The 24,176-nt window shown below is 38.0% G+C and overlaps 1 long non-coding RNA gene across 1 annotated transcript in view; it reads left to right on the top strand.

The window, feature by feature from the left end:
- LOC129636535 (uncharacterized) overlaps nucleotides 1–23,174 on the top strand; it is a 29,589-nt gene extending 6,415 nt beyond the window's left edge. Inside the window, exons 2-3 of the long non-coding RNA XR_008706985.1 lie at nucleotides 16,544–16,675; nucleotides 22,596–23,174. This is a non-coding gene — a long non-coding RNA (uncharacterized LOC129636535). The remainder of the gene's footprint in view (nucleotides 1–16,543; nucleotides 16,676–22,595) is intronic.
- Nucleotides 23,175–24,176: the final 1,002 nt, after the last annotated feature.

Here is a 24,176-nt window from a genome sequence, read left to right on the forward strand (position 1 = left end):
TTTGTGTATCTCTGGAGATTGCAAGTAATAATAGAAGCAATCATTAATCTTTTTAATTTACTTGTATGTCAGTGGCTTAATACATAAAACCAGATTGTGAATGGAAAGCTGTTTAAAAACAGAACCTCACACATTGTCAGCTTTGAGGGGCATATGTCAATAATATGCTGCCCTGTAAACTCCTTATGATTTGTGGAAAATATTGTATTTTGGTCTGACAAATTCCAAGTTATAAAGAGAAGGATTCATTTAATGTCTTTCAAAGACTATAATGGTCTCTAGCTTTTAATTTTTCTTAATATTTGGCAGATGGTATTTTTTTCTTAGAACTTGGGGGGGATTAAAAGCTATGAAAATTAAATTCCACATAAAATTTCATCAAACTGTCTTTCAGTCAGGTGAATACATTTGTTTATTTTGTTCTTTAATAACAATTAATGATTAAAGAAAAATCACCTAGCTTTCATTTCATAGGTGCAGAATTCTCACATATATTTAGTTTGATGTCCTTCTTTTGTCCAAAATGTATTTATTCATCAACTTTATGAACTGATATTATCAGGAGTCAGTCATGCCACAGTATCTTTAGCTTTGGATATGAAATCAAGTGGGCCTTAGAAAGAATCACTATGAACAAAGATAGTGGAGGTGATGGAATTCCAGTTGAGCTAGTTCAAGTCCTGAAAGATGATGCTGTGAAACTGCTGCACTCAATATGCCAGCAAATTTGGAAAACTCAGCAGTGGCCACAGGACTGGAAAAGGTCAGTTTTCATCCCAATCCCAAAGAAAGGCAATGCCAAAGAATGCTCAAACTACCACACAATTGCACTCATCTCACACGCAAGTAAAGTAATGTTCAAAATTCTCCAAGCCAGGCTTCAGCAATATGTGAACCGTGAACTTCCAGATGTTCAAGCTGGTTTTAGAAAAGGCAGAGGACCCAGAGATCAAATTGCCAACATCTGCTGGATCATGGAAAAAGCAAGAGAGTTCCAGAAAAACATCTATTTCTGCTTTATTGACTATGCCAAAGCCTTTGACTATGTGGATCACAATAAACTGTGGAAAATTCTGAAAGAGATGGGAATACCAGACCACCTGACCTGCCTCTTGAGAAACCTGTATACAGGTAAGGAAGCAACAGTTAGAACTGGACATGGAACAATAGACTAGTTCCAAATAGGAAAATGAGTATGTCAAGGCTGTATATTGTCACCCTGCTTATTTAACTTCTATGCAGAGTACATCATGAGAAACACTGGGCTGAAAGAAGTACAAGCTGGAATCAAGATTGCCAGAAGAAATATCAATAACCTCAGATATGCAGATGACACCACCTTTATGGCAGAAAGTGAAGAGGAACTAAAAAGCCTCTTGATGAAAGTGAAAGAGGAGAGTGAAAAAGTTGGCTTAAAATTCAACATTCAGAAAACAAAGATCATGGCATCTGGTCCCATCACTGCATGGGAAATAGATGGGGAAACAGTGGAAACAGTGTCAGACTTTATTTTGGGGGGGTTCCAAAATCACTGCAGATGGTGACTGAAGCCATGAAATTAAAAGATGCTTACTCCTTGGAAGAAAAGTTATGACCAACCTAGATAGCATATTGAAAAGTAGAGACATTACTTTGCCCACAAAGGTCCTTCTAATCAAGGCTATGGTTTTTCCAGTAGTCATTATGGATGTGAGAGTTGGACTGTGAAGAAAGCTGAGGGCTGAAGAATTGATGCTTTTGAACTGTGGTGTTGGAGAAGACTCTTGCGAGTCCCTTGGACTGCAAGGAGATCCAACCACTCTATCCTAAAGGAGATCAGTCCTGGGTGTTCTTTGGAAGGAATGATGCTAAAGCTGAAACTCCAGTACTTTGGCCACCTCATGCGAAGAGTAGACTCATTGGAAAAGACTGATGATGGGAGGGATTGGGGGCAGGAGGAAAAGGGGATGACAGAGGATGAGATGGCTGGATGGTATCACTGACTCAATGGATCTGAGTTTGAGTGAACTTCAGGAGATGGTGATGGATAGGGAGGCCTGGCATACTGCAGTTCATGGGGTTGCAAAGAGTCGGACATGACTGAGCGACTGAACTGACTGACTCACTGACCCTGATGCAATCATAATCATTGCTTTTTTGCATTCTGGGTGGATGTTGTTTAACATGTAAGACCATTTACAATGAAGATGATGAAGAAAATTTTCTCTATCAATTGGGACAGCCTGACAGGCCAAGTGCTGGAAGTGGGTGCTTTATTTTTCTCTATTATTTAAGATAGAATATAGAGCTGTACATAGGAAACCTGAAGTATATTATTAGTAACTATCCCTATAACTAACACAGTAATTTTTTTCAATGAGCTTCTTGGTACAAGGTGGGAAGCTCCATGCATTTTATTATTTTGTCAATAGTAGGAGGCCTGAATAGAACTTTTCTTGTGTGAGAGATTGTGGAGGAACTTGGGGAAACTGCATTGAATTTCCTGTGTAATATAATAACTGAAACATTCCTTGAGTTATTATTAATCCTTTTTTGATGGGTTCTTTCACAGCATTTGTTTTTATTTCTAATTTTTGATGGCATTAAATGTTTATATATAGATCTCAAAGTCATTGATTCATTACAGTTGACTTTATTGAAGTAATTTCTGTATCAGCTCTCACTAAATACTCCCAATTTCATGTTTCTTATTGAATGAAGAGTAATGTTCTCTTTCTTATCTCCAGAAATGCTTCTTCCAAGTTTGAGTATTCCCAAAAAGATCTAGTAAAGTTGAGGGTGTAGAAGATTTTTGGTATAGAGTTGTTTGGTAAGATAGCAACAGAAAAGTAGAATTAATTACTTTTCAAACTAGATTTGTATGTGGCCTTGTACAAGCCAGTTAACTCCTGTCTCATTCCCAATTTTTATATGTGTGAAAGACTTATTTAGATGATTTCCAAAGGCTCTTTTGACTCTAAAAATCTAGAATTTGTCAAGAAATTAGATCATTGTATTAGTGAAGATAATTTTCTGAAATATATAGAGTTTGTTTATTAGTAGAGCCTAGAAATGAGCTTGATTCACCCTCTAATTTGTCAGTTTACAGGGGGCAAGCTTGGTTATTTTAATTTATCATTAGCTCTTTCCAGCATTTATCAAAACTTTTCTGCACAGTCAGTGCCTTGATTAATGTTATTTAGTGTACATTCAGACCCTCACGATGGCTTTAGTAACCTGTGAAATTGTTGTGTTGTGTATTTCCTATAGCATTAAGGGATACACAAGGCCACCAGGAAGAACGAGCATATTCTCTAGTCCTCTCTATATTTTTTAAGGACATGAAAAGTAAGATAAAGGGTGATAGAGCTACAGGATGAAATGCAAGTGGTGAGCTGTATAGTTACACTAGGGGTGCATGTGGTTACATAATAAGCTTTCAGATCCAGGTTTATTTGCATAAGGGTACTGACAGCCACAATGCTGTAGTTACTGAGAAAAAGCTGTGAAAAGACTGCTGTTAATCAAAATATGCAAGCAGGGCTCTTTTTGTGTCACTGAATTCCTTTGATCTTCACAACTTCATTCTTGCTAGTACCAGAGCAAAGAATTCCCTTGGCTTATCCCATACCTCAGAAATAATGGAGTATGCTGATCCTTGAAAATAGGATATCCAAATTCAACCATCCTTTTGTTCTTTGGGCTTTTATTTTAAAACTAAATAAATGGAGATGGATGCAAACAATCCATATTGATTTACTTTAAGAAAATATCATATAGTAGTTGTAAGGAAGGGAAGATTTTTCATAGCTTACATAAGGCAAAAGAAACTTTCTGGTGCGAGCAGACCAGAAGTTAGATTTTCCCTGACACAATGAGAATCCCATCAAGATGTTCAGTGGAATTTGTACATGTCATAAAGGTGATTATTCTGTGTCAAAGCTCTGGCAAGGTTAGACCTCAGATGCTGTCTTTAAGAAATGAGCATTGACAGCAGATAGGCTGGGTTTGAAGAAACTCATGTTTAAGCATTGAGGAAATTGTGTTTTGAGAGACGATTACAGGCAGTACAATTATGATGCAGAGATTCACTATAAATGAGTAGGAGTGAATGTGTTATATGGGAGCAGGTTAATATGTAGGGCAATGATATGGACCATAAGGCATAAATCATGAACAGTTAAGCTACTAAAGGCCTTTGATATGTTTATAAAAGTAAATTTAAAAGGATAATTATCAGGGCCAAAAGAGGGTGCTGTGTCTCTACCTATGCATTTTCATATCAACTGATTTGGTCCTATGAGACTATCAAAGTAAAGGCTAGTACATCCAGTATCGTGCATCGAACCTGGACTGGCAACTCGTTTCATATATGATATTTTACATGTTTCAATGCCATTCTCCCAAATCTTCCCACCCTCTCCCTCTCTCACAGAGTCCATAAGACTGTTCTATACATCAGTGTCTCTTTTGCTGTCTCGTACACAGGGTTATTGTTACCATCTTTCTAAATTCCATATATATGCATTAGTATACTGTATTGGTGTTTTTCTTTCTGGCTTACTTCACTCTGTATAATAGGCTCCAGTTTCATGATACTGGATGCTTGGGGCTGGTGCACTGGGACGACCCAGAGGGATGGAATGGGGAGGGAGGAGGGAGGAGGGTTCAGGATGGGGAACACATGTATACCTGTGGCGGATTCATTTTGATATTTGGCAAAACTAATACAGTTATGTAAAATTTAAAAATAAAATAAAATTAAAAAAAATTAGCAACTGGATAATAAAGGAGAGATAGAGGAGAGGGAATGTAAAATGTTGGTAAAAGAATCGTTCAAAATGTATTTATTAAATGGGCTTGTGTTTGGTTATTAAAAAAAAAATAAAGGCTAGTACATAAGAAGTTAATGTAATCCAAAATTCATTGGCAAAAAGAGTGAAAATTAGAAATCTCTCTCCCATAGATGGTGAAATATAGAGGACAAGATTTTGGGGTTTTATGGAGAAGGAGGGCACTGAGCATATCTCGGGGCTTTAAGATCAGGAAGGGGAAGAGATCCCGAAGTCGAGGCTGTGCAGGTGGTAGAAAAGTACTGGAGAAACTTAAATACAATTCATAGAAGTAGAGAGAAACTTGATACAAGAAATTTTTGATATTGAACTTTGAGAACAACTGTGGAACTCAGGTTAAATCTGGACTCAACATCAGTCCATAGATCTGCTCTATCAGTTCCCCACCGGGAACTTTTTAAAAAATATGTAAATCTCACAGCTTTACATGTGATATTTCTAGATCTTAGGTGAAGCCTAGAAATTAAAAAAAAAATTTTTTTCTGGTTTTTGATTCTAATGAGTGGTCAGGCTATGGAAACACCTCCTAGACCATTCATACAGTATAGGAATAGTTTATGATAATAGTATGTGATGAGAGAATGAGGACATGACCATGTAAATTCAAACTGTCAAAAGAGACTCACTTTAAATTTCCTGAGTTAAAAAGGCTTACAAAATGCAACACAAAACCCCCAAATTTCCCTGGTTGTATTATATTTTTTCTTGTTTTAATTATGATCTGAGTTAGTCTGAGGAGGCTCTGCTAATTAAACCAGTATTTACTCTGTGTGGTACAATTCCAGGTAAAATCAAGTCAAGTATATTTAAGACATAACAATATTAAAGAACCAGTTCCAAGATTCTCATGAATTGATTTCATTAAAACAAAGACTAGTTTGTCAAATATTTTATTGATCAAAAAAGAGCTATAAAAATAACACCATTCATAGATTTCCATCTGTTTGATCACCTTTATATAGTTAAAATTAGCAGGAACAGTTGTATGTTATTAAACATATTGATAAGCTAAATGCAACTCTGAGAATTCATTGTATATGAGGTGAAAAATAAGATTGATATACCGTTTAACTTTAATCTCCATGGAAAATAATTCAAGTAAGATAATTTAGATTAAGAAAAATATGGGAACAATTTTCTTGTTAAAGAACACAGCCATGCTATAAACCCAATTTGTGAGAAGGCAGTTTTAAAATACTTAATATAATTGACTTTGTCTTCATGAAAGGCTAAATTATTCTTAATATTGGAAAATAGACTTTTAGGAATGGTAAACTATTTTAGCTATAATTTGAGAGCTTTCCCCTTTGTACTTTTAACTTGAAATCTCAGCTTCTGAAGTCTGAGTTCTTTATACAATGAAATTTGATTTATAAATATATTTCCACAAAGTCAGTGAGGTCTAGAAACTGCTTTTAAAGGCTTATCTCAGAGTTAATTTTGTATTTTGCTATAGACAATCAGTTGCTCAATATCTATGCAGCATGTAACATACTGGCATACCCAAGTACAGAAGAAATAGAAAATCTTACAATCTAAGAGGGAATACATGTTATTGGTTGTCTTTTCTACTTCCCACTTTACATTTTTTGTGTGCCTTTTATAGATAGATTAAAACCTCTACTTTAATACCTCCTGTGGTAAGAAACTCACCACCTCACAGTGCTATTTCATTGTTAGCCTACATGAAATAAAAGATCCTCCTTATGTAGAGCATTTCTTAAATTCCACAAATTGATGCTAGTTCTATAAAACACCATATAAAATACTTACATTTCTGCATTTTACCCAGTTAATATCAGAAAAAGAGGACTGTTATCTTTGAGTTCTCTATTCCCTTGGCTGAAAATTTCCTGTTTCTGAATTCTTTTATGAAGTCTTACTTCCTACCTAGAGCAAAAAATTCCAAGTGTCTTAGCATGGCAGGGGCCTTAATCATCTAATTTCTGCTTGCTTCTTTTTGTTGTTGTTGTTTTTTAGTTTCACCTTCTGTCATTCTCTAAAACCTCTTCTATGTGCCAATCATTCCAGAATACCCATGGTTTACCAAATGAACCATGCTCTTTCACAGTGATGTATTCAGAGGTGTATTTCTTTCTATGTCTGAAGAACGTTTTTATCTTGCAAACTTCTATCATCTTTTAGGACTTGCCATAATGACACCTACTCTGAAAGTCCCCTTTGATACTTCCAGGGGAAGAAACTCTCCCTTAACCATCTGAAGATATCTCTGCCCTAGGTATATTCATGCATCTGTCTTTCAGAGATTACCTACTTCTTGAAAGCAGTGACTATTCTTTTCTTTATTGCTCTGGGTATTCTTGGGTTGTACATAATCATGCAATGGATTTTCAGCAAACATTCATGAATCCATGGCTTACAACTTTAATCTTAAATATTAGATCAGCCCTAAATCCATAAGTCCCTTGGTAATAATTACATTCTACCATGCTTATGAGCATAAATATAATTGAGGAAATATGACTACTTTTCAAGTCTCAGTCTCACTTCTTTGTCTCCAGAAATCTGTAAGTGCCAGAGCTAAGCTGCTTGGGCTACATGAGTCATTGGCTTTATCTCCTCTGATCCACAAGATTACATTTATTCATTTTTTAATTGAAGTATAATTGACATAGTACTATATTCAATATTAGTTTCAGATCTACCATGATTAGTGATGTTGAGCATTTTTTCATGTGCTGTTTGGTCATCAGTTCAGTTCAGTCGCTCAGTCGTGTCTGACTCTTTGCGACCCCATGAATTGTAGCATGTCAGCCCTCCCTGTCCATCACCAAGTCCCAGAGTTCACTGAGACTCACGTCCATCGAGTCAGTGATGCCATCCAGCCATCTCATCCTCTGTCGTCCCCTTCTGCTCCTGCCTCCAATCCCTCCCAGCATCTGAGTCTTTTCCAATGAGTCATCTCTTCACATGAGGTGGCCAAAGTACTGGACTTTCAGCTTTAGCATCATTCCTTCCAAAGAACACCCAGGACTGATCTCCTTTAGAATGGACTGGTTGGGTCTCCTTGCAGTCCAAGGGACTCTCAAGAGTCTTCTCCAACACCACAGTTCAAAAGCATCAATTCTTCAGTGCTCATCCTTCTTCACAGTCCAACTCTCACATCCATACATGACTACTGGAAAAACCATAGCCTTGGTCATACGTATGTCTAATTTGGAAAAATGTCTATTTAGGTCTTCTGCCCAATTCATATGGGTTATTTATATTTTATTTTTATTGACTGTTGTATGAGTTCTGTGTATATTTTGGACATTAACCCCTTATCAGATACATTGTTTGCAAATATCTACTCCCATTCAGTTGGTTACGTTTTTGTTTTGTTGATAGTTTCCTTTGCTGTGCAACAGCTTTTTGATGTATTCCTATTTGTTTATTTTTGCTTTTGCTTCCTTTGTGGGGGGAGACAGATTAGAAATAACATTCCTGAGATTGAAGTCAGCATGTACATTAGCTATGTTTTCTTAGAGTATTATGGTTTCATATCTTTTATTTATTTAATCCATTTTGAAATTTTATATGTATATGACATGAGAAAATAGTTCAGTTTAATTCTTTAGCACATAGCTGTCTATTTTGCTTTGAAGCTGTAGATAGCCTTGGGTAGTGTGGTCATTTTAAAAATACTTCTTTCAATCCATGAGCACAGTACCTCTTTCCATTTATTTGTGTTGTCTTTGTTTTTTTTTCATTAATGTCTTGTAGTTTTCCAAGTACAGTTATTTTACTTCCTTTGTTAGATTTATTTTTTTAATGCACTTGTAAATGGGATTGTTTCCTGAGTTCATTTTCTGATAGTTCATTGTTAGTGTATAGAAACACAACAGATTTCTGTATACTAATCTTGTATCCTGAAAGCGTGCTGAATTCTTTTAAGTTCTAATGGTTTTCTGGTGGCATCTTTAGTATTTCCTATATATAGTTATCATGTCATCTGCAAACATTGACAGATTTACTTCTTCTCATTTAGAGTCCCTTTATTTCCTTTTCTTGTCTGTGGGTGGGCAGGGCTTGGTCTCTGCATGGCTGTCTGCAGGGCCTGTCATGAGGTTTATTTGGACCCCACTGGTGGGCGTGGCCAGTTCCTGAGTCAGCTGGCTCTGGGGCCTAGCTACTGGGCCTAGTGATGGCGTGCTGGTAGGTGAGTAGGATCCCAGCATGGCTGGCTGTGTAACCCAGGGAACCTAGGGTTGGTGCCAGCCTGATGGTGGTTGTGGCTGGTCCTGGGCAGGTGGTTGTATGGTGTGGGTGGGCTGGGCTTGGTACAACTGGCCACACAGTCCCCAGAGTAGCTGGTGATGATTCAGGTGATTGTGGCTGGCTAGGTGAGCTGGCTAGGTGGGCTGTGGGATCATAGGTTTGGTGCCCACCTACTGTGGTGGTAAGGACTTAGTTCCAGGGTGGCTGGCTGTGGGCCACAGTGATTGCATTTGTTCTTTGTAATTTTTTCCATCTTGCCACTCTTGACTCCACTGTTTCTTTGTTTCCACTTTGGTCTCCACACTGTAGTAAGTACTGGGCATAAATATGGCAGTACATACAGTGAATTTAAGCAGTGAGCCAAGATAGGGATATCTCATAACTAGAAATCAAGCAAGAAGAATGGTTCTAGAATCAAAGAATCAGACTGAAAGGTAAGAACAAGTGTACCAGACAAAGCCATTAAGCAGGTCAATGTTCATATCAGATCAGATCAGTCGCTCAGTCGTGTCCAACTCTTTGCAACCCCATGAATCACAACATGCCAGGCCTCCCTGTCCATCACCAGCTCCCAGAGTTCACTGAGACTCACGTCCATCGAGTCACTGATGCCATCCAGCCATCTCATCCTCTGTCGTCCCCTTCTCCTCCTGACCCCAAATCCCTCCCAGCATCAGAGTCTTTTCCAATGAGTCAACTCTTGGCATGAGGTGGCCAAAGTACTGGAGTTTCAGCTTTAGCATCATTGCTTCCAAAGAAATCCCAGGGCTGATCTCCTTCAGAATGGACTGGTTGGATCTCCTTGCAGTCCAAGGGACTCTCAAGAGTCTTCTCCAACACCACAGTTCAAAACCATCAATTCTTCGGCGCTCAGCCTTCTTTACAGTCCAACTCTCACATCCATACATGACCACCGGAAAAACTATAGCCTTGACTAGATGGACCTTTGTTGGCAAAGTAATGTCTCTGCTATCTAGGTTGGTCATAACTTTCCTTCCAAGGAGTAAGCGTCTTTTAATTTCATGGCTGCAGTCACCATCTGCAGTGATTTTGGAGCCCAGAAAAATAAAGTTTGACACTGTTTCCACTGTTTCCCCATCTATTTCCTATGAAGTGGTGGGACTGGATGCCATGATCTTTGTTTTCTGAATGTTGAGCTTTAAGCCAACATTTTCACTCTCCTCTTTCACTTTCATCAAGAGGCTTTTTAGTTCCTCTTCACTCTGTGCCATAATGCTGGTGTCATCTGCATATCTGAGGTTATTGATATTTCTCCCGGCAATCTTGATTCCAGCGTGTGTTTTCCAGTCCAGCATTTCTCATGATGTACTCTGCATATAAGTTAAATAAACAGGGTGACAATATACAGCCTTGACGTACACCTTTTCCTATTTGGAACCAGTCTGTTGTTCCATGTCCATTTCTAACTGTTGCTTCCTGACCTGCATACAAATTTCTCAAGAGGTAGATCAGGTCGTCTGGTATTCCCATCTCTTTCAGAATTTTCCACAGTTTATTGTGATCCACATAGTCAAAGGCTTTGGCATAGTCAATAAAGCAGAAATAGATTTTTTTTTTTCTGGAACTCTCTTGCTTTCTCCATGATCCAGCAGATGTTGGCAATTTGATCTCTGGTTCCTCTGCCTTTTCTAAAACCAGCTTGAACATCAGGAAGTTCATGGTTCACATATTGCTGAAGCCTGGCTTGGAGAATTTTGAGCATTACTTTACTAGCGTTTGAGATGAGTGCAATTGTGTGGTAGTTTGAGCATTCTTTGGCATTGCCTTTCTTTGGGATTGGAATGAAAACACGTTTTCCAGTCCTGTGGTCACTGCTGAGTTTTCCAAATTTGCTGGTATATTGAGTGCAGCACTGTAGCAGCATCATCTTTCAGGATTTGGAATAGCTCAACTGGAATTCCATCACCTCCACTAGCTTTGTTCGTAGTGATGCTTTCTAAGGCCCACTTGACTTCACATTCCAGGATGTCTGGCTCTAGGTCAGTGATCAAACCATTGTGATTATCTGGGTCGTGAAGATCTTTTTTGTACAGTTCTACTGTGTATTCTTGCCATCTCTTCTTAATATCTTCTGCTTCTGTTAGGTCCATACCATTTCTGTCCTCTGTTCCCTTGGTATCTCTAATTTTCTTGAAGAGATCTCTAGTCTTTCCCATTCTGTTGTTTTCCTCTATTTCTTTGCATTGATCACTGAAGAAGGCTTTCTTATCTCTTCTTACTATTCTTTGGAACTCTGCATTCAGATGTTTATATCTTTCCTTTTCTCCTTTGCTTTTTGCTTCTCTTTTTTTCACAGCTATTTGTAAGGCCTCCCCAGACAGCCATTTTGCTAGGACTACACAAATCATGAGAATCAGAATCTACAGCAGGAGAAAAACCTAGGAGACTGTGACTAGAATAAGAACAGTATATAAGCTGGAAGGCTCACAGTGCTGTTGGTCAGGGCCCAAACAGATAACTTTTTACTGACTACATGTCTGGCTGGTACCATGTCGGGTATTATAAACACTGAAGGGTGAGCAAGGAAGTCAAGCCTATGCTCTTGGGTTGCATATAGTTGGCTTGGGGGACTCTTACAGAATAAACAGTTATGACTATTTTTGAGAAAAGTTGCGATAGTGGAAATATGGGATGCTATGAGAACACAGAGACCCCCAGATTGCTGCTCCCGTGCATTTGAGGGGAGCGTCTTTCTTAGTACCCTCAAATCTTAGATTTGCTTTCCCTTTCCTGTGACCACCTGAAGATTTTCCAATCCTGGGTCTCAGCAATCCCTTTTTATGCATTCTAGTCTCAGACTGCATTGTTGGACCATGTTATGACACTACTGCTCTCTCTCAGCTACTTAGCAATCCTTGTATTTATATCACGTTTCCTCCCTAATGCATCATTTGAGTGGCTACTCCAGTCCTGTCCCTTCCAATCAACCTCAAATATTTCATCCTCAGCACACGACCTTGTCTTCCATTTTCCTGAGCAGATTGAGGTCACTGAGTGAGAACTCCCTCATTCTTTCACCTGTTGCTACCTGCCAAAACAATATCCTTGCTATGTCTATTTCTGCATTTGTGTTTCCATATTTCTTTCTTTTCTCCTGACTTAGAGAAAAAAGTAACCTTCCTTCTGAGTTGGCCTGTTCCTCTCTGTGCTTCAGTCTTACTCCTTCTTCCCTACCCAGAATTTCTTCTGTTTCTTTCCCTTTCCTTGGCTGTTTCACTATCTCCGTCTGCACTCATTTCTTTTCCTGTTCCAGAATGTATACACAAGTGTTCAATTCAATCTAAAACTATCTTCCTTACCCACTATCCATTTCCTGGTATCCATAATTGTCAGAAATTTCTGGTTAAATCAAGTTCCTAATGTTGTGCTGTTAGGGAGAATTTTATTCTGTCATCCAAAGGTTATTTTGGCTGGTCACATAATCAAGTTGTTACAAAACAGATGAATAGAAGAGAAACCAAATTTAATTTTGTACACATGGAGACCACACATACATGAGAGGTTCAAAGACAGAAAGGTAAAATGAAGTATATGTGCCATTCTAATCTAAGGGATGGGATGGGGGCCTGGGGCTTCCAAGGACGGGGAGTGATTCACAGGAAAATAAGAAAAGGCACATGTTGACTAGTGAGATGTTTGCCTTGCCATACAGATGGCTCACTCAGATAAGAATTTTCTCTGAGAAAGACCTCCAATTTAAATTCTTCTAAGTAGTAATAGAGGGTAGAAGTCTTTCTTGAGCCTGCAGGAACTCAATTGACTTTAACTTAAAATAATTCATGTACTAAATGGCACATTTCAGGGAGGTTTGTTCTGAATAAATGTTTGTTCAGTGCTTCACACATAATGGGCCGCCAGGTACAGAAATGGCCAGCAAGATTAATGAGCCAAAACGAAGGGTTACAATCAAGTCTTTATTCACTTATACTGATTGCAGTGAGGTCAGAAGGCAAAAAAGAGGAGACACTGGTTCTCCAATATTCTGTTTCTCCCATGGAAGGCATCCGGAGAGGGTCAAATGGATGTAGCACAGACAAGAAAATTATTTCACAGCCTTCAAATACAATGTGTTTTATAAAACCTTGGTCTTGGGATAGAGGGAAAGGAAAGGGATGGGGGTGGAAAAATATGGATTCAGAGGGGAGAAAAAGTTATTCAGCCAAGGCCTGCTCCCTCATATGGCCACCTGGATTAGGAACTCAGGTAGGTGTATGAGTGTCACGAGTTCACTGCCCCTGCTTTCCAGGACCTTGACTGCTACTCCATCCAGAAAACTGCAATGAGGGAACTAGTAAGGTTTTAAAATCAGCAAGAGATTGTTTTAAAAGTTGGGAAAAATCAGCAATTTAGGAAGAATTTTATAAGAAAACTGCTTGCTTAGTTACCAAATTGGTTAACGTCAGTAGACATTACCTGTTCTGTCACCAAAATTATTTTCATCTCTGCTCGGCAAAATTCTTTAACCTTTGCCTCTCAGACTTTATTAAATTGCTCAGACAATAATAGACAAGTCTAGTATTACCCTGGGAAAAAAATAAGTAATCTATTTTAACAGTTCCTAAATTTCAGATACTTTTCTGACATTATAAATGTGGTCATTCTGACCTACCTCACAGGATTGTTGTCTTAAATAAGATGTTATATTCAGTTCATTTCAGTCGCTCAGTCGTGTCTGACTCATTGCAATCCCATGAACTGCAGCACACCAGGCCTCCCTGTTCATCACCAACTCCTGGAGTTACCAAAACTCATGTCCATTGAGTTGGTGATGCCATCCAGCCATCTCATCCTCTGTCATCCCCTTCCCCTCCTGCCCCCAATCCCTCCCAGCATCAGAGTCTTTTCTAAAGAGTCAGCTCTTTGCATGAGCTGGCCAAAGTATTGGAGTTTCAGCTTTAGCATCAGTCCTTCCAAAGAACACCCAGGACTGATCTTCTTTATAATGGACTGGTTGATCTCCTTGCAGTCCAAGGGACTCTCAAGAGTCTTCTCCAACACCACAGTTCAAAAACATCAATTCTTTGGTGCTCAGGCTTCTTCACAGTCCAATTTTCACATCCATACATGACCACTGGAAAAACCATAGCCTTGACTAGATGGACCTTTTTTGACAAAGTAATTTCTCTGCTTTTGAATATGCTATCTAGGTTGGTCATAACTTTCCTTCCAAGGAGTAAGCGTCTTTTAATTTCATGGCTGCAGTCACCATCTGCAGTGATTTTGGAGCCCAAAATGATAAAGTATGACACTGTTTCCCCATCTATTTCCCATGAAGTGATGGGACCAGATGCCATGATCTTCGTTTTCTGAGTGTTGAGCTTTAAGCCAACTTTTTCACTCTCCTCTTTCACTTTCATCAAGAGGCTTTTTAGTTCCTCTTCGCTTTCTGCCATAAGGGTGGTGTCATCTGCATATCTGAGGTTATTGATATTTCTCCCAGCAATCTTGATTCTAGCTTGTGCTTCTTCCAGCCCAGAATTTCTTAAGATGTACTCTGCATATAAGTTAAATAAGTAGGGTGACAATATACAGCCTTGATGTACTCCTTTTCCTATTTGGATCCAGTCTATTGTTCCATGTCCAGTTCTAACTGTTGCTTCCTGACCTGCATATAGGTTTCTCAAGAGGCAGATCAGGTGGTCTGTTATTCCCATCTCTTTCAGAATTTTCCACATTTTATTGTGATCCACACAGTCAAAGGCTTTGGCGTAGTCAATAAAGCAGAAATAGATGTTTTTCTGGAACTCTCTTGCTTTTTCCAAGATCCGGCGGATGTTGGCAATTTGATCTCTGGTTCCTCTGCCTTTTCTAAAACCAGCTTGAACATCTGCAATTTCACAGTTCACGTCTTGCTGAAGTCTGGCTTGGAGAATTTTGAACATTACTTTACTAGCGTGTGAGATAAGTACAATTGTGTGGTAGTTTGAGCATTCTTTCACATTGTCTTTCTTTGGGATTGGAATGAAAACTGACGTTTTCCATCCTGTGGCCACTGCTGAGTTTTCCAAATTTGCTGGCATATTGAGTGCAGCACTGTAGCAGCATCATCTTCCAGGATTTGAACTAGCTCAACTGGAATCACATCACCTCCACTAGCTTTGTTCGTAGTGATGCATTCTAAGGCCCACTTGACTTCACATTCCAGGATGTCTGGCTCTAGATGAGTGATCGCACCATTGTGATTATGTTGGTCATGAAGATTTTTTCTGTACAGTTCTTCTGTGTATTCTTGCCACCTCTTCTTAATGTCTTCTTCTCCATATCATTTCTGTCCTTTATTGAGCCAATCTTTGCATGAAATGTTCCCTTGGTATCTCTAATTTTCTTGAAGAAATCTGTAGTCTTTCCCATTCTGTTGTTTTCCTCTATTTCTTTGCATTGATCGCTGAGGAAGGCTTTCTTATCTCTCCTTGCTATTCTTTGCAACTCTGCATTCAGATGTTTATATCTTTACTTTTCTCCTTTGGTTTTTGCTTCTCTTCTTTTCACAGCTATTTGTAAGTCCTCCCCAGACAGCCATTTTGCTTTTTTGCATTTCTTTTCTATGGGGATGGTCTTGATCCCTGTCTCCTGTACAATGTCATGAACCTCATTCCATAGTTCATCAGGCACTCTATCTATCAGATCTAGGCCCTTAAATCTATGTCTCACTTCCACTATATAATCATAAGGGATTTGATTTAGGTCATACCTGAATGGTCTAGTGGTTTTCCCTACTTTCTTCAATTTAAGTCTGAATTTGGCAATAAGGAGTTCTTGATTTGAGCCACAGTCAGCTCCCAGTCTTGTTTTTGCTGACTGTACAGAGCTTGTCCATCTTTGGCTGCAAAGAATATAATCAATCTGATTTTGGTGTTGACCATCTGGTGATGTCCATGTGTAGAACCTTCTTGTGTTGTTGGAAGAGGGTGTTTGCTATGACCAGTGCCTTCTCTTGGCAAAATGCTATTAGTCTTTGCCCTGCTTCATTCTGTTTTCCAAGGCCAAATTTGTCTGTTACTCGAGGTTTTTCTTGACTTCCTTCTTTTTCATTCCAGTCCCCTATAATGAAAAAGACATCTTTTTTAGGTGTTAGTTCTAAAAGGTCTGGTAAGTCTTCATAGAACGGTTCAATTTCAGCTTCTTCAATGTTACTGGTTGGGGCATAGACTTGGATTACTGTGATATTGAATGGTTTACTTTGAAAACGAACAGAGATCATTCTGTCGTTTTTGAGATTGCATCCAAGTACTGCATTTTAGACTCTTTTGTTGACCATGATGGCTACTCCATTTCTTCTAAGGGATTCGTGCCCACATTAGTAAATATAATGGTCATCTGAGTTAAATTCACCCATTCCAGTCCATTGTAGTTCACTGATTCCTAGAATGTCGACGTTCACTCTTCCCATCTCCTGTTTGACTACTTCCAATTTGCCTTGATCCATGGACTTGACATTCCAGGTTCCTATGCAATATTTCTCTTTACAGCAATGGACCTTGCTTCTATCACCAGCCACATACACAACTGGGTATTGATTTTGGTTTGGATCCATCCCTTCATTCTTTCTGGAGTTATTTCTCCACTGAGCTCCTGTAGCATACTGGGCAGATACCGACCTGGTGAGTTCCTCTTTCAGTATCCTATCATTTTGCCTTTGCATACTGTTCATGGGGTTCTCAAGGCAAGAATACTGAAGTGGTTTGCCATTCCCTTCTGCAGTGGACCACATTCTGTCAGACCTGTCCACCATGACCCACCTGTCTTGGGTGGCCCCACATGGCATGGCTTAGTTTCATTGAGTTAGACAAGGCTGTGGTCCATGTGATTAGATTGACTAGTTTTCTGTGATTATGGTTTGTGTGTCTGCCCGCTGATGCCTCTCGCAACACCTACCATCTTACTTGGGTTTCTCTTACCTTGGACGTGGGATATTGCTTCATGGCTGCTTCAGCAAAGTGCAGCCGCTGCTCCTTACCTTGGACGAGGGGTATCTCCTCACAGCCGCCCCTCCTGACCTTGAACGTGGAGTATATTAAGCCCGTACAAATTATGTAATGATCACTCAGATGCTAGTTACTATTATTAAATTTTCATTATTCCTCCTCCATAACCTTTGCAATCTGATTATTCTACACTATTCAACTGAAATATTCTGTTGGAAGGAACATGCCATACCTAAGATAATTGGCCTATTTGTGGCTATCACTATTGTTAATCTCCCTAGAATTTGGTCCAGTTTACAATCTCCTACTTTTTGAAACTTTCTCCATCTTTGGTATCTTTTTCCTCATTCTACTTCCTTCTCACTAAGTCATTTTTCCTGATTCATGTTCCTCCTACTAGCTTTTAAATGTGAGCACCCCTGCAGTGCTTCAGCTTCCTTCAGGTCATTCTCTCCATGCTTTAGTATCTCATGCAGGTAACTCATATTCCCTCCTAACATAAGTTAGACATATTTTCAATTACATTTGGGAAATTTATACCTGTATATTTTATCAGCACTTACACCAAACACATCTTATTTTACTAACACAGTTCCTGGCTTCAGTATTATTGTTATTTGGTTTCTGAGAAGCAAGCCATATCCTAAGACATTCAGACTTGAAACTCTTCACTGTAACTTTTGGCTTATTGTTCTCCCTTATTTCCTATATTTAATCAGTTGCCTTAAAATAACTTCTCATACTGTGGTAGACTGCTACTTTGGCCGCCCCAAAGGAACTATGCATCTAATATTCATGCCTTTTATAGATGGGAGCCATCTGCCCTAGAATGCAGACTTTGTCTATAGAGAATTTAAAAATAATGATAAAATCAATTAAGGGTTGGCCTGCTTTCTGTTATCACCTTTCCTTCCATTTTAAACCATGTTAGCAATCACAAGCTTCTCCCTACTGGAGTGGACTCCTGTTGCTTCCCACTGGGTATGCACGTTTTTGTATTTACTCTGGGTTTAACTTTTCATGATGGATCATCAACCACCATGATGCATTCAAAGGCTTGTAACACCTACACACTAGACCTTGCCTTCCTGAAATGTTTGCTTTTGGCTGCTTCCTGTTATCACTTAGCCACCATGCTGTAAGAAGCCCAAGCCACATGATGATGCCATGTAGAAGGCAACCAAGGAGCTCTGGTCAACAGTCCCTCCTGAGTTCCCAGTGCTTTATAAATCTAATAGAGTCTCTTCTAGTTACATTGCAGACCCAGTAATGATCTCAAATTATGCATCCCTCCAAACAGTGTCTGTACAATAGTAAATAGAAACAGCATTGAAAACAACCAATATAGTTATGTTCTGAGAAATACAGCTGCAATAAACTAAATTTCTTTTAGGTCAATACCAGTTATCTTATGGAACAATGTAAAATGTTACTAGTAACTGGCAGGAAGAAAATGAGGGTTTTCTAAACTTTAACTTACTTCCTGAAATATATAGGCAGAAGTTAAAGTTTTCAAAATGATAATATTCTTCTTTTCTGATGTGGAATTCAAAATTTAGCATTTTGGAAGATCTACAAAGAAGTGAGTAAACTAGGTGACTTTAATACTACTTATGGTTTAAAAATTATAAATTTTGTTGATAAATAAAAATAACTTACACTCAAACATTCATAGATTTTAAACATCAATTAATGTAATATTGATTGAGCACTGAATTGAGTGCTGTGATATCAATGTATGAAGATAAAATAACATGAAGACCCTGCCCTCAAGAAGATTTTAGTCTTTGGGAAATTGAACATATGCACTTAAGAAGTTAATAATGTAAGTGATAAATAGTAACATGTAGTGAAAAGAAAAAAGATAATTCTCCAAATTATATGTTTAAGTGCCCAATAAAATATATGAAGAGAAGTGCCAACAACTTGGAAAGATGAATTTTAGGGGGGTGGTTCATGTGGAGAAATAGAGGTAAAGTATTGGAATGGTGTGAGTATACGTGAAATATCATGAACCCTTTCTGTTTATCTAACATATCAAAAATTCTAATTTTAACTGCGTAGCCATGTAAAACTAAAAAATCCGCATATTTTCATATTTAAATATATAAGCAGGCATTGTTTCCCCTTTTAATCAGAGTTTCAAGCAGTCCAGAAAGTTGCTTTAAATAGATCACTCATTCATTTTGCAGATTATTATTAATGGGTTCTTTCTATGTGATAATAAGCATTCTGTGAGGAGTGGGGAATGTAAGAGTAAGGGAGACAAATACACTTGCCCTCTTGGAGTCAAGACTCTAAAGATAAAATAATTAAAACTAGTCCTTGTAATACAATGGGCTATAATGGGGTAAGATATTACATAAGCAGAGAAAGGTAAAAACAGCTTTGATAAAGGAAGATCAGGGAAGGCTTGCTGAGAATGAGATAACAGAGACCTTAAGGTAATTGTAGAAGGAGAAGGGGATGACAGAAGATGAGATGGCTGGATGGCATCACCGACTTGATGGACATGAGTTTGAGTGAACTCCGGGAGTTGGTGATGGACAGGGAGGCCTGTCGTGCTGCGATTCATGGGGTCGCAAAGAGTCAGACACAACTGAGCGAGTGAACTGAACTGAACTGAAGGTAATTGGGGGTTAGTCAGAGAAGGAGATGCAGAGGAATTTTATGCAAGAGCCTAGAGATCAGAGAGAGAAAGAGAGTAATGAATAACTGAGGTAATCTTAGAACAATCTTAAAAAAAAAAAAAAAGCGAAACTATCCATATCAGTCTACCTAACTATCTTTCTATTGAGTTATATAAAAATTATATGACATTGTAGCTTGTTTAATCAAAAGTTGATGGTTGAGAAAGAGAAAGTATTATATGAATGGATATCATGCTCCAAGTCTGTAAACTTGCTCTGATTTGTCCAGTTCAATAGCTAAACTAGCATTTACTCAGAAAGTCAGTAATTGTGATTACTGCTTGGTGATAGGGATGTTGAGATAAAAAAGACACAGACCCAGTATCCAGTAGTGAAAGAGACACATCGTGGGTAAATACAACGTTGTGCTGAATGCCGTATGCGAAAAGCTTGTATACTGGATTCCGAACAAACAAAGCTGCAGAAGCACAGAGAAGGGCACTTCACTTGGCCTCAGAGGATAGGAATGACTTGCCAGAAGACTGATAATTGGGCTGGGCTGAGCCATGCAACTGCTCTGTTCAGTATTTTTTATTATGAAATCATATGAAAGCCTAGAAATACAAAGAGCAAGCTTTACAAGTGCCAGCAATGAATTAACCTGTATGATTAGCATACCTAAAACAGAAAACACTAAATATGTCTTGATTCAATGATTGAGACATTTTTATTATAATTATGAATGAAAGACAAAAATGTTAATATCAGTTAAAAAATTCACAGATTGGAATAACTCTCTTTAATAATAGGATATTTAATAGTGAAAAGTATAATAGGCTATACTGAGTTCATATAATCAAATGTTTAAGGACAAGAGGGAAAAGATCATATTAAAATGGCAACACCGTCTCAGAATGAGTTCACATATGTCATAAGTAAAGACGTTATTTAGATGGGAATAAGAGTGTTCAATGCAGTGCATGTGCACTCAGTCATACCCAGTTCTTTGCAACCCCAAGGACTGTAGCCCCCCACACGCCTCTGTCCATGGGATTATCCTACCAAGAACAGTATCTGACAATTCCACTGGTCTCATTGCATTTTTGGAATCTCTGGATAATTGTTTATGGTTCTTGGTGCAACATTTAAAAGAATGGCTATGACAAACTTGCCATTTCTCCATGTTTGGAGAAAGGCTGTCAAGGCAATAAAAGCTTAAAACTAATATTAAGAATGCAGTGCACTATTCTAGCTCTCAAATTATGTAGTTCTTTAATATTAGAAAGCTGATTTTTGTGATGGAGGAGCATTTTCCTCAAGAAGAAATTATTGTTAAAAAAAAAAAAAATTATTGTTAGATTATAGGTGCTGGCTTTGAGTTTGAGAATTCACTATATTTCTATAACTTATGACTTGGAAGGATAGGAAAGTGATGAAGAAAGTGTGAATATTGCTAAGATTTCACTTTATAAAGTATTTTCTTGTTTTCTATTTGGTTCAAATACTGATTTATTATATAATCATACATATTCATGCATTGATAGTATAATAATAAGTTTAAAGGTTTAATGTTACTACTTTATAAATTTTGAAGTTAATGGCAAAGACAATATACATGTTTGTATGACTTGAAGTCTCCCCTTCTCCCCAGAAAATGATGGGACATGCTAGATTGAAAAATAAGCTGTAATCCTTGCTTCTTCTTCTTGTTCAGTTGCTCAGTTGTGTCCAACTCTTTGCAACCCCATGGACTGCAGCATGTCAGGCTTATCCTTGCTTCTTAAAACACTTCAAGTGAAAGAGAAGCAGCATTGAGACTGCTCTGTTACTATTACTCTTTAAGGAATAGATGAGATAATATCCAAAGAATTTGTCCTGTAATAATGGGTCAGTGTGGCTATGTCTCTTTCTATATAGTAACTATCCATAACCAGTAAAAGTGTACAAGGAGTGATAGTAGAACAATCTGTCTGTGAATATTTAATGATAAACATTCTATTATAGATTAAGAATCTTATTCTTCTGAAGATAAAATCACAAACTTTAAAGCATCTTTTCTTTCTGTGATTTATTGAAACTATCAGGATATTATCAGAAGCAAAGTACCTGTATTTCCTTGAATTTTAAAATTTCCCTTATATACAAATCAAGCTAAGCTGAGAAAGTTAAACATGAGACTTATACAATAAAATTATTTAAAATCCTGAGTTCAATAGATTTGAGCATGCTTCAGGACACAGTGCATGACTTTCATTCCAAGACACAAATGAAATATATTTCATTTTATGGTCTATTTTACCTTGCTGCTAAGTCGCTTCAGTCGTGTCCTACTCTGTGCGACCCCATAAATGGCAGCCCACCAGGCTCCCCCGTCCCTGGGATTCTCCAGGCAAGAACACTGGAGTGGGTTGCCATTTCCTTCTCCAATGCATGAAAGTCAAAAGTGAAAGTAAAGTCACTCAATTAGGTCCAACTCTTAGCAACCCCATGGACTGCAGCCTACCAGGCTCCTCTGTCCATGGGATTTTCCAGGCAAGAGTACTGGAATGGGGTGCCACTGCCTTCTCCCATTTTACCTTGGAGATACATTAAAAAAATGTTATAGGGACCATGAGTATATATGGCAAGAAAATGAATACATAAATTAATGAGTAAGCAATTTAGAAAGGCATATAATTCTGGATTACCAAAGTGAAACTTTAACATTGATTAAATAAAAATTTTTGCCCTGCCTTGTATCTGTAACTATACTGTTTTAATATGACTGGTCAAAAACACACATTTCTTTTCTCATTTAAAATTCAGGACTACTAAACCTCAAGTTCACTTTCACTGCTGCTTAGAAATCCTACTTTAGTTCACTTACTCTACTATTTTACTTGATGATTTATGTTTCTCTTCTTTCAAAACTCTAATATTTCTTCTCCCATAATCATATACACAACGTTTTTGTGATTTTATCTCAGAATTTTCCAGTAGTCATGTATGGATGTAAGAGTTGGACTATAAAGAAAGCTGAGCACTGAAGAATTGATGTTTTTGAACTGTGGTGTTGGAGAAGACTCTTGAGAGTCCCTTGGACTGATGGAGATCCAACCAGTCCATTCTGAAGGAGATCAGTCCTGGGTATTCATTGGAAGGACTGATGTTGAAGCTCAATCTCCAATACTTTGGCCACCTGATGTGAAGAGCTGACTCATTGGAAAAGACCCTGATGCTGGGAATGATTGGGGACAAGAGGAGAAGGGGGCGACAGAGGATGAGATGATTGGATGGCATCACCGACACTGATCATCATATCATCAATGGACATGAGTTTGAGTAAACTCCGGGAGTTGACAGGGAGGCCTGGCATGCTGCAGTCCATGGGGTCACAAAGTGGTGGACATGAGTGAGCAACTGAACTGAACTGAAACCTTCCACTTCTACAAATACTACATCCTCTTGCTTTTGCCAGAAAGGCACTAGTTCTAGTAATTCTGTCTTCTTGTACTTAATCAAATATTACCTGTTTGTTGTATTTTTTCCTATTAGCATTAATATCCCACTAGAAACCCACATTTCTTCTTATTAATAAAAAAAATCCAACTTTTCTTTTAGCTTTGAAGTAAAAATACTTGAAATTGCCCTTCCATTACAAACAAAAAACAGAAAAACCTATAGAAAGCAAACATTTTCAGACATTAGAAAGCAAACAGCATGAAACTATGATTCCTGAGAAGGGGGAAGATGTTTATCGCTACATAATCTAGACTCTCCACCTGAAGGTAGTTTCCAGATTGTGAAGAAGAAAGACAGAACCCAAAGAGAAGATACAGCTGAATTCTGGAAGCCAACATAGGATTTTGAGAGCATAGTGCCCAACAGGAGAGGGGTGCATAGAGAAAGAATGCCAGAAAATTACATAGGGATTATTTTTTTTCCTGAGATTTTGGTTAAATACAAATCTGAGAATGTATAGGATAAAATCCTGTGAGGTTAGGAAAGAACAAATTCTATGGAAAACATCTGAACGCTGTACAGTTTATAGGTTTACAAAGGGCTGGTGATCATACAAGTTCTCACCAGCCAAAGTGGACAGATCTTATTGAATATATGTGGCATTATAATAGAGAATGTAAATGGGTTGTGACTAAGAAGTGGAATTAAATTAGTACAAGAGTAAAGATTTTTTTTTTTTTAGCTTTGCTGGAGGAAATTTGAAAAATAAGGCCTGAAAGGATCAAACTGGTCTGCAATAACTTCCTTCTAGAGAAAAAAACAAAACTCATACACTTGTAAGAAATACACAATCTGGCATTCCACAATGTAGATGTCTACCATTCAAAGAAAAATGTCTGGATATGTAAAGAAGCAGAAAATGTAACATAATGTGAATAACAAACAAAAACAGATACAAATTCAGAGATAATATTAAAAAAGAGAATATAGCAGCTATTATAAGTATGCTCTGTATGCTCAAAGCTGTGAGCAAATACATGAACATAATGAGGGAAGAATTAGAAAACATAAACAAGAACTAAATGGGACTTCCAGGGACAAAAAAT

The sequence above is a fragment of the Bubalus kerabau genome, chromosome 22, assembly GCF_029407905.1.
Source record: "Bubalus kerabau isolate K-KA32 ecotype Philippines breed swamp buffalo chromosome 22, PCC_UOA_SB_1v2, whole genome shotgun sequence".
NCBI lineage: Eukaryota > Metazoa > Chordata > Mammalia > Artiodactyla > Bovidae > Bubalus > Bubalus kerabau.